Here is an 11574-nt window from a genome sequence, read left to right as displayed (position 1 = left end):
GTTATACTTGTAGCTCACATTATCTGCCAATGAGGGTCAGCAGGGGTGTTTTGTGAATTGGCTGTCCTTGATGGAGACTTAAAGTTCTTGCAAAAATAAGAACCCATTCATGCTGCAATATGATTTTGAGCATTTACTAAAAATATTTGCAAGTAGGAAGAAATAATAGGAGGACACACAAACTGGGAGCCAAGTGACTATTCATCTCAGATCCAAACATGTCAGCTTCATGAATTGCTTCACAAATATGGATATAAGCCATTGCAACCCTCTCCACAACTTTCCAGAGGAATTTTTAGCATCCACAGTGGAGAGAGACTGGCTCAAAAGTAAACAAACTTATAGTAAATATTTTTAAAATGATCCAATATATATTTTGCAAAAGGAGGTCAACAGTGAAAAATGTGACATAGAGTGTCAAATTTTGTTATTTGTGGTGGTTATGTTCTAGAAAGTTCTGGGATCACTGGAAATAGTGAGTACTGAACCACTGATATAAGGGGAAATAAAAGTTAGTCTTTTGCAAGTCTCTGGTAACATTTCCATCAGCCAATCAATACAAACCTTGACTGATGTGTGTTTCTGTTTAAAGAAACCAGTTTTCAGAATATATTATCAATTCATTAAGAATGAATTCACAACGAACAACACTGTAGCTCATGCCTGAATGAAGCTTATCTAACTCACATATTTTCTCCATGAGGCACATAACGGTCTTTTTGTGCTTAGGAGCACTGGATTGTACTTTTGCACTTTGCTATGGGCCCATGATATGGAGTGAAATTATCAACACAAAAGCACCAAAACATGAAAAAGCATTGTGAAAAGTACCAGTGTTTACAGTAAAAAGTTGAAACAAGAAAGTAGAGAGTTGTTTTAATCAACACCAACTCAATTTTTTTTACATATTGCACATGTTCATGAATGACCACAAAGGTGCAAGTATTGATCTTGCAGTTATAAATACATCTTGTCAAATAAGTAAACTAAAATTACAGAATTTGTAAATATTGATAATTGTCTGCATTTGAAAAGAGATCAAAATGTACATTTTGACATCAAGGAGAGTCTCTACACACGAAGATGAGGCAAATATGAAAAAGAAGTTCTGTTGGAAAGAAAGAAGTTATAATGGAGGTTTAAAATTTATAAAATATCACCATCTTGAGCACGAGAAAGTGGATTTTCTTAGTACAGAGACTGATGCACAGAGGAAAAAAACATAGAAAACTGTATGCCAGTTCTTTATATCTCCACTAGTCATATTTTATTGGAGAAATGAGTCAAATGGACTCATTTGCTATCACTGGAAGGTGGCATGAGAATCTCCAAATGCAGTGAGAACTAGGAATGATCAATGTTTCTCTGAGTAAAAGGTTAAAATGCCAGACTATGCATGCCTTATGGCCCATCCAATTATTATTAGCCTGATAGTACAATACATCATAATCAATAGTGTCAATCCATAGTAATCACACCAGCTTGTGGCAAGAACTATGAGAAGCTCTTTGAATATTCTATCTTATGTGACCATTCAATAGCAATATATAATTGGTAATAGTTTTCTCCCATTTTACACTTTAGTATCTGGGTGTAAAAAGATCATACAAATTTGTGAGGGATACTTAGAAAATAGCCACATTTTTAATTCCTGCATTACCTGTTGTAGTACACATCATCTTTTTTTACCTTCTCTTGTTTTGTAGTTGGATATGTTTATTGAATATATGCCTTCATCCAGAAGTGGTAGTCAGTCCACTGAAGGACACTTATGCTTCTTGTTCCCCTTACATTTCACTTCAAGTATCATGCAACAACATGAGGTTTACATGTTTATACTTTCCCTGACACTCTTGCATTTTATCACAAAATCTTTGGTACAATTAAAATATTAAGAGTATTGGCCCAACCAATGAAAATTTCCATTTTCTGTAGAGTTCCATTGGAAGAATATTTAGGAAATCAATGCCCATGATATTTACTCTCTATCTGGCACAATTGTCTAAATGTTCACGTTTTCTCATTTACCCACTCCAGAGCACTTGGTCGAACAATCATCTCTAGTGTACATATGAGGAACAGGAGACAATAAAACTTAATTGAGTAGATGACGATTAAAACATAAATTCCATTTTGTCCCAACATCCTGCTGTAGAGGATGAAATTTACTGTCTTAATTCTATAAATTATCTCTATCCATCCATCTATTTGTGTATATATATATATTTATATCTCTATAAAATATATATATTTATTCTATCCATCCATCTATGTGTATACATATATTTATATCTCTATATAAATATATAAATTATATAAATATATAACCTACCAATCTCTCTAGCCACACACAAACACACACACAGACAGAAATATTCTCAGAGGTCGAGACATGGGGCATCAGTGAAATTTACAGGTTTGGCCTCTGGATTTTAGGAGATGAGTTTGAGAAAATGATGGCATGACCTGTATTAAATAACTTCACATTCAGGTTAAGATTTTGAATGGTTTACCAACTGTGAAGCAGAATTAATTCAGCAATCTCAGAATGCTTCAAACTTGCTCATTCTAAAGAAATAACTGGTCTTTAACCAGCTTCTGGAGAAAATCTTTAAGCATTTAGAATATCTTGCATGATGAAAGTATGTTTAACTGGGGCTTTGTGCCATACCAGATAGCTTTCATGCTGTATCAATTTAACTTCTGGAGGACTGGAGACTGATTAATTAAGCTTAGTTACAAGGTGATCCATTCATATGTGATTTACCCCTGATAAGGACTTTGGACAACAAGGCATGTATTTGCTTCTCTGATTGACAATAATCATTGGCTATTGTTACAGATTATTGCTGGGAGACATAGGTCCTGCCTGCATGACTTCAGGGGAAGAGGAAAACTGAAAAATTGCACTTTGTCTTTTCTGGACTCTTTTCTATGCACCTTTATCCTTTGCTGATTTTAATCTCTATTCTTTTACTGTAGTGAATCGTAACTGTAGGTATAAATTATTTTTCAGAGGTCTGTGAGAACTTTTAGTAAATCGTTGAACTTGAAATTGTCTTGGGGTCCAATATATTAATTCATGGGAATCAAATGTGCCAGAAAAAAAAAATGACCTCACAAAGGAAAGACAGATATAACTGTAAAACCACAGAGCTGATTGTATGCTCACTCTGGATCTGAGAAATTCAATATTTTCTGTGCTTTTTACAACTTGGGATTAATTCAGGACATAAAAAGAATAATAATGGTAAGTGATGGATATAGTAAAAAAAAAAGAAAAAAGATGCATTAGAGAAACTCAACAATCTCCAATTATTGTTTTCAGACATTAAAAACCTATGCAAGTGTCATTAAGCAAATGAAATATAGCCAAAAATATATTGAATGGGAAAAGAGGATATAAGAGCAGATTTATTTTAGAAAAAGAGTATTGTGAAATAGTTGCTAAAAATACATTTTGAAGCTACACATAAAATATTTTATTTACCAACATAGATTCAAGATAAAGATGAAAATAGATGAAGTGAAATTTATTTACTATAATAATAAAATAAACTTTTTCAGACATAACAATCTACCAAAATAAAGACCACAGTGGCTCTATATCTATGCATAAATAAATGTTCTATGGATATTCAAAGTATTTTGAATGTCAAAGGAACCAACAGTATCTGAGTTATTTTATGAGGATAGAAATATTGCTACCAAGCCACACAAGAACATTCTGAGAAATATATGCTATTACTCAACCATTAATAAAAATAAAAAAAAACTAATCAAAATATTAGCAAATAAAATCTAACAAGGTATAATAAAATAAATGCAAAAAATGATTGTCATATGTGAGATGGATGCTGGTTTCCAAGATCAAATATTCTTGTTCATTAATAATCACCTCAATATTTAGTAGCTTACAATAATTGTATCCCTGATGTTTTCTGTGTGTCGGAAACTCAGGAGGAGCTCATTTGTGAGGCTCCAGTGCAGAGTTTCCCATGTGACCACATGGTGGCTGGTATTGGAGCACTGGAGTTCTGGAGCTTTAGGGAACTGCATGGTCATTTTTTTCTCTCTCTACTTAGTCTCTCCATGTGGGCAATTTTTGCTTCCTTACAATGTGGCAGCATATATCCTAAAATAAATATTATTAAGAAAACAGTAGAAGTGCATATGTATTTATGGGAAATCCTAAGAAATTATAAAACACCATTTCTGCCATATTCTAATTGTTGAAGCATTCACAATGTCCTATCCAGAGTCAGGTGTAGGGGCCATGGAATCTCTCTTGAAGGGAGAGTTAAACTTCTAGAAAAGCTGTGAAATTACGAATAGTGGTAGACACTTTTAGAAAACACAATCTATCACATTCTATCCCCTGGCCACAACTATACACGTGCAAAACACAGTTATGCTGAAAACGCGGGCCTGGCGGAGCGCCGCGGTGCGCAGGAACTGCGGGGCCACGGGGAGCGGCGGGGTCCCCGGCGCCTAGCCCTTCGGTCAGGCTGGGAGCCAAGCCAACCAGGACTCCCGGCCGAGCTCGGCCATCTCCCCTCTCAGCGCGCTCCCTGTCAGAGTGGGGCCAGCGGGCATGACCGATCCACCAGGAGCACCGCCGCCGGAGCTTGTAGGCCGCGGGTGAATAAGAAAGTACGTCCTCGCGCCGCCGCACCCGGAGTGAGGACAAAGCGGCCGCTGGGCTCAGCGTGACAGTTACCCACAGCAATGAAAAGCACGGCCTTCACGTTACCCCACAGCAAGGCTGTAGTGAACTGATTGTGCAAAACCTGGCCCAACTTGTTGAAGAGACCACAGGGGTTCCACTGCCTCTCCAGAAACTCATATTTAAGGGAAAATCTCTGAAGGAAATGGAACAGCCATTGTCAGCACTTGGAATACAAATGGTTGCCGGGTCATGTTAATTGGGAAAAAGAACAGTCTGGAGGAAGAGGTTGAATTAAAGAAGTTGAAAGATTTGGAGCAATCTGTGGAGAAGATAGCTAACCAACTGGAAGGGTTGAATAAAGAACTCACTGGAATCCAGCAGGGTTTTCTGGCCGAGGATTTGCAGGCTGAAGCTCTCAGCAAACTCGATAGGAGAGTAAAAGCAACTATCGAGCAGTTTATGAAGATCTTAGAGGAGATTGACACACTGATTCTGCCAGAAAATTTCAAAGACAGTAGACTGAAAAGGAAGGGCTTGGTGAAAAAGGTTCAGGCATTCTTAGCTGAGTGTGACACAGTGGAGCAGAACATCTGCCAGGAGACGGAGCGGCTATAGTCCACAAACTTGGCCCTGGCTAAGTGAAGTGAGGAAGCAGGGACGGGCTGTGTTGCCTTGAAGAATAGCAACACCAGCTCTGTCCACTCTGGAACAGAAGTTACCTGATTTCTCCGGAGGTGCTGGGAACAAAGACAATTGCCAGTTTTCCTACTCCAATACCTGTTCTCAAGGAAAAAGTATTGCCTTGGCAAACTTAAGGGTAGAGCTCCTGTTTTTTCTCATTCTGTCTCTGTCCACTTTGTCTGGAGAAGACTTCCTCTGCCCAAGTTTTCCCAGCTCTTTTGTCTTCGAGTCCTTTTATGGGGGCTAGTGAGAGCCTCATCCTGGGTTCGTTCCAGGTTTATAGGCCACCCAGGTCTTCATAACACAAGGCTTTTTTATCCTTGTGATCCTATGGTCCATAGATGTAAAACCAGAATCACTAAGGCGTTGGGTTGAATCAAGAATGTGGGGAATGGTTTGGAAAAGGTGTTCAGCCTCCATGCAGTGGAAGTACCTACTGCTGGCTGGGTTGTTGGTTCATAGACCCTGTCACACCTTCCACTGACACTGCTCAGCCGTGCATCTCCAAATGGCTACTACCCAAGATTGATTCTCTACTTGAAGCAACATCAGAACCATAGCTTAGGGTAGGTGGGCAGGGAGGGCAGCTAGAGCAGAGAAAACAGGAAGGTGGTGAAGCCAGCCATGAACTTTTCAAGTGTTAACTGTACCCTTCTGAGATCTGTATTTCCTTCAAAGCTGTTCCTGTCCTGTTTTGTGACTGTTTTACCACCATTGTTATCAAAAAACGGGTTTGAGCATCCATCAGCAAGCAAAAGTGCTAAAACTTCTTTTTTTTTAATTTTTTTTTGGTGAGGTATGAGTCAAAAAAGCTCCCTGTGGTTCTAGTTGTAATTTATTTAATAAAGTCCTGAATAGCCTAGAAAAAAAAAAAAAACCACAGTTATGCTTCTTTCAACATTTTCCTTTCCCCCCATCAACACAACAAAAGTCTCATACAATTATGACATCAGGCTTAACAAGCAAGAGGTTTGAATGTAATAATATGAATCACGTTTAAAGTTAGATGAGGCTACACAGGTATTATTCTTACAATAAAGCTTTTGAAGTATTATTTTTATTATCTGAAAACTTACAAACTAAAGAGAAAATTACCTGGCTTACCTATACACCCAACATACAATGAAAGGATAGGCAGTGGTCACAGATATAGTTACACCTGTTTTAAAAAGGTGAAAAAAAAGACAGACAATTTTGCTTACACAAAAAATAAATTATTTACATTTTATTAAAATGCAATTCATTGAAGAGAAAAATGAATATTCAATAAATATATGAGACAATTTCCAAAATCAACATGAAAAAGAAAATTAATATAAAAGTGAGATAACATGTTTTGTAAAGTGGGTCTGCAAATTTGAAAAATCTACTGAGTATTATTAAGAGCTTTTGAGAATGTGATGAAAGCAACTTCTGTTTAAATAGCTAGTGGGAATGTAAAATTGTCCCAGCATTCCTGAATGCATATTTGCAAAAAATGCAAGTATTTTTGTGACTCACCCATTTCCCTTCTACAACAATATTCCTAGGTCAGACTTACATGAGGAACATCACTAAGAACATGGAGAGTAAGTTACAAGCTGGGTATAAATATTAAAGAGTAGTAAACTCATTGGGAGATAATGGACTCAAAATTAAAAACAGAGAGTATGACACAAGAAAGTAATATTGAAGTGAATATGAATGGCAGGAATTTGGTAATATCTGATATGCTGGAAAAAATACTGGTGAAGAGATACAGATGTCATGATCATAAGTATGGGTCAATTAGAAGGAGCAGAAGGGCAAGTCTGTAATTCTTGGGAAAATAAAAAAATTTCCATGGAAAGACAGCCCAGTAGTATCTGAGGATTGTGATTAGGAAACTAGTTGTAGAATTAGAAAAGATTAATGACAAGTAGCAAGTTCTAGAAGAAGAATAATCAGTAGTAGTGCTGAAATCTCAATTGTCACAATCTAAAATTGAAAGACAGCAGAATGGCATTCATTGTGCTGGTCTGAAACCACGTAACCCAGAAAAGCCAGGTCTTCTAATCCATTCTTGGGGTGCAGACCTATTGTGGGTGGTACCATTTGATTAGGTTGTTTCCATGGAGATGTGAAGCCACCCAATTCAAGGTGTGTCTTAAAACTTTCCTGGAGCCCTTTATGAAAGAAAGCCAGAGATGTTTGGAAACAGAGAAAGAAAATACCCCAGGAGAAAGAAGCTAAGAGAAAGAAACTTCCGGAGACATTTTGGAGACAGTTATTAAAATCAGATGCTAGGAGAAGAGAAATAGCAGATGTCCTCATGTGTCTTTCCAAGTATCAATTTGGAAGTATTTTGTACCCCAGAAAAGTCATTTTTTAATCCTGATTCAATCTTGTGGAGGCAGCTATTTCTTTACTATTTCTTAATTCAATACTGTAGGTTGGAAGCTTTTGTTTAAATTTTCTCCACAGAGATGTAACACCCAATTGTGGGTGTGACCTTTTGCTTAGATAGAGCTGTGATTTTGCCCATTTAAGGTGGGCCTTGATTAATTTACTGGAATCTTTTAAAGAAAGAAATATTTTCACAAGAGTCAGAAATGACATAGATGACAGAAATGACAGGCCTACAGAAATGACAGAAGCCTCAGATCCAATGGAGTGAGCCAATGTAGATGCTTGGAGAACAGTTGCTTCAGAGCACAGAGGCATGGATGTTTGGAGATGCTTGGAGCCCAGCAGATGTCACAAGATATTAAGCAAGCCAGAACTCATAGAGAGCCAAGGAAAGTTGTGCCAGTTTGAATTTGTACCCCATAAAAGCCAAGTTTTTTAATCCTCATTCAATATTGCTGGGTGGGAGCTTTTTGATTTTTTCCATAGAGATGTGACCCACCCAATTGTGGGTGGTAACTTTTGACGAGATGGTTTCCATGGAGATGTGTTTCCATCTATTCAAAGTGGAATTGCTTACTGGAGACTTTCAAAAGAAAATCATTTGGAAAAAGCTTTAGAGCCACCAGAGCCAACAGAGACATAGAAAAGACAAGGCCCCCAGTAAGCCATTGAAGATTCTTGGAAAGGAAGCTAGCAGATGCCACCATGTGCCTTTCCAGCTGAAAGAGAAACCCTGAACATCATCAACTTTCTTGAACCAAGATATCTTTTCCTGGATGCCTTAATTTGGATATTTTCATAGCCTGGCCTTAATTTGGACATTTCACTGACTTCAAACTGTAAACTTGCAACTTAATAAGTTCACCTTTTAAAGTGCTATTCCAATTCAGGTATATTGCATTCTGACAGCTTTCAAACTAAGACATAATTGGGTACTGGAGAAGTGGGGTGTTGCTGCAGTTAACAAACACCAAATATATTGGAACAGCTTTTAAAATATATAAGAGGAAGATTCTGGAAGAGTTGCAAAGAACTTGATAGAGAAGGCCTAGAATGCTTTGAAGAGACTGTTGGTAGTAATGTGGATTCTGAAGATATCTCTAATGAGGCTTTAGAGAGAAATGAGGACTGTGCCACTGCAAACTGGAAACAAGTTTACCCTTGCTTTAAGGTGGCACACATCTTCCAAAATTGTGTACTGCTGTTGGATGAAAGTTAGAATTTAAAAGTAACAATCCAGGATACTTAGCTCAGGAAATTTCCAAACTAAATATGGAAAATGCAACCTGGCCGCTCCTTGAAGCTTATATTAAATGTGAGAAGAAAGAGATAAATTGAGAACTGAACAGTTGGGCACAAAGAAAATGGAAATTAGTGTTCTGGAAACTTCTGAGCTTCCAGAAAGGGGGAACCCAGAGAATAGTGCCCACATGAGGATTTAACCAAACATGGAACCAGTCATCCATTTCAGAAAAAGCCAGGATTGGAGATGGAGCAATCCAATAAAGATCTGTGGAAAGTCCTTTTGTCTGATGAGCATGATCCAAGCCCATCATAGGAAACCAACAAGAGTTTGTGGGATCTATATAAATGGAATCATTGCCAGGCTGGACTAAGAAGAGTGGAAAAGAGACACATTGGTGGTAGAATAACCTCAGAGGCAGAACAATAGAAGGTAAGGTCTGAAATTAAGAAGCCATGCTACAGAAGAATGGACCCACCCAAGCACTTGGAGAGGGTGAGTTTTCCCCAAAGGCAGAGGGTGGGCCTTACACTGAAAGTTGTGCCACCTCAGGCCTTTGGAGAGAGTGGAAGCATTCCTTGGACATTGGGGAGAGCCTCGTTGCCACCACATTGCTGTAAAGTCGAGCATATGCCCTGGAGATGGCAGAGAGACTGGGTGTAGCCCTGATACTTGGAGAGGATGGAACCAAGAAAAAAGTGGTGTATTAGTTAGGGTTCTCTAGAGAAACAGAATCAACAGGGAACACTCACAAATATAGAATTTATAAAAGTGTCTCACATGGCCATGGGAACACAGAATCCAAAATCCACAGGGCAGGCTGTGAAGCTGATGATTCCAATGGAGGGTCTTGAAGAACACCACAAGAGATGCTCGCCAGCCAAAGCAGGAAGAGAGCCTGTCTCTTCTGAATTCTCCTTAAAAAGCTTCCAGTGATTAGACTGAGCATCACTCATTGCAGAAGACACTCCCCTTAACTGATTATAAATGGAATCAGCTGTGGATGCAGCTGACGTGATCATGACTTAATTCTATGAAATGTCCTCATTGCAACAGACAGGCCAGCACTTGCCCAACCAGACAAACAGGTACCACCACTTGGCCAAGTTTACACATGAAACTGACCATGACAGGTGGTCTCCCTAATGTCGCCCAAAGCTCCATTAAGAGAGAGGTGGGCCTCTTTCTGCATAGACTTTTGGAAAGGGTGGTACTATTGCTTTCCAAAGTACCAAGGATAAATGATTCTCAGACTTTGTAATCTAATGGTCTTTTCCCTTCAGGTTTCCAGAATTGCATGGGTCTGGTGACCCCTGTATTCCTTCCAATTTCTCCCTATGGAAATAGTATATGTATTCTATGACTGTTATTCCTTTGTATGTTGGCAGCAGATAAATTGTTTTGAGTTTTACAGGTCCATCCAGAACCGGAGGAGAATTTTGCCTAAAGACAGACGATGCCAGTAGCTGACTTTGATGAGATATTTTACTGTTTCTGGCTTTGTAATGTATTTCTATTGTTACTGAACTGGCTTAAGGTTTTCTTTTGTTGTTTTGGAATTAATGCATTTCGCATTTGGAAAGAACATGACTTTTGGGGGTCCAAACAGTTGAATGTGCTGGTTTGAATCTGTTATGTGCCCCAGAACAGCCAAGTTTTTTAATCCCATCCAATATTGCTGGGTGGGAGCTTTCTGATTGTGTCCATGGAGATGTGAACCCAACTGTGGGTGGTAACTTTTGATTAGCTGGTTTACTGGAGATGTGTCTCCACCCCTTCAAGATGGGGTTGCTTACTGGAGCCCTTTAAGAGGGAACCACTTTGGTAAAATCTTTAGAGCCACTGGAACTAAGAGTCCCAGGAAAGTCATTGAAATTTCCTGGACAGAAAGCTAGCAGATGTTGCTGTATGCCTTTCCTGCTGAGAGAGAAACTCTGAACATCACCAGCCTTCTTGAATCAAGGATCTTTCCCTGGATGCCTTAATTTGGACATTTTTACAGCCTGAGAACTATGAAGTTGAAACTTAGTAAATTCCCTTTTTAAAAAAGTCATTCTATTTTAGGTATATCAAATTCAGGCAGTTTTCAAACTAAAACAGAAGCCAAGAAATGAAATCCAGCCTTGGAGAAGCAAAATGCAGAACCCCCGCAGGAACAGAGGTTGAAAGCAATGGAGCCTAAGAGCAAGGGATCAGCAGATACAAGCCACATGACTTCCCAACTACAGAACTGTTCCAGACAGAATCAGCCTTTCTTCAGTGAAGGTAACCTCTTCTTGGTACCTTAATTTGGACAGTTTCATTTCCTTAGAAGTAACTTATTAAATTCCCTTTTATAAACTCTGTTCTAGTTATGGTATTCCACAATCTGGCAGCATTTAAGAAACTAGTACACCATGTGTCAAAGGAAGCTTGGACACCATTAGCCTTTCTTCAGCTAAGGTATCCTCTTCTTGATCCCTTAATTTGTATATTTCCATGGTTTTCAAATTGTACCTTGTAACTTAATAAATCCCCTTTGTAATAGCCAACCCATTTCGAGTATTTTGCATTCCAGCAGCAGTAGTAAACAGAAACACTCTAGATTCACAATTTTGAAAATAACTGGTGAATT

General features: G+C 38.5%; 1 pseudogene; it reads left to right on the top strand.

The window, feature by feature from the left end:
* The first annotated feature begins 1083 nt into the window (after window positions 1-1083).
* On the top strand, window positions 1084-5484 carry LOC143668727 (BAG family molecular chaperone regulator 1 pseudogene; annotated as a pseudogene).
* The last annotated feature ends 6090 nt before the right edge of the window (window positions 5485-11574 follow it).

Source organism: Tamandua tetradactyla, chromosome 25 (genome assembly GCF_023851605.1).
Source record: "Tamandua tetradactyla isolate mTamTet1 chromosome 25, mTamTet1.pri, whole genome shotgun sequence".
Taxonomy (NCBI): domain Eukaryota; kingdom Metazoa; phylum Chordata; class Mammalia; order Pilosa; family Myrmecophagidae; genus Tamandua; species Tamandua tetradactyla.
Note: the sequence above shows the minus strand (reverse complement) of the source record. Positions and strands in the feature narration are given on the sequence as shown.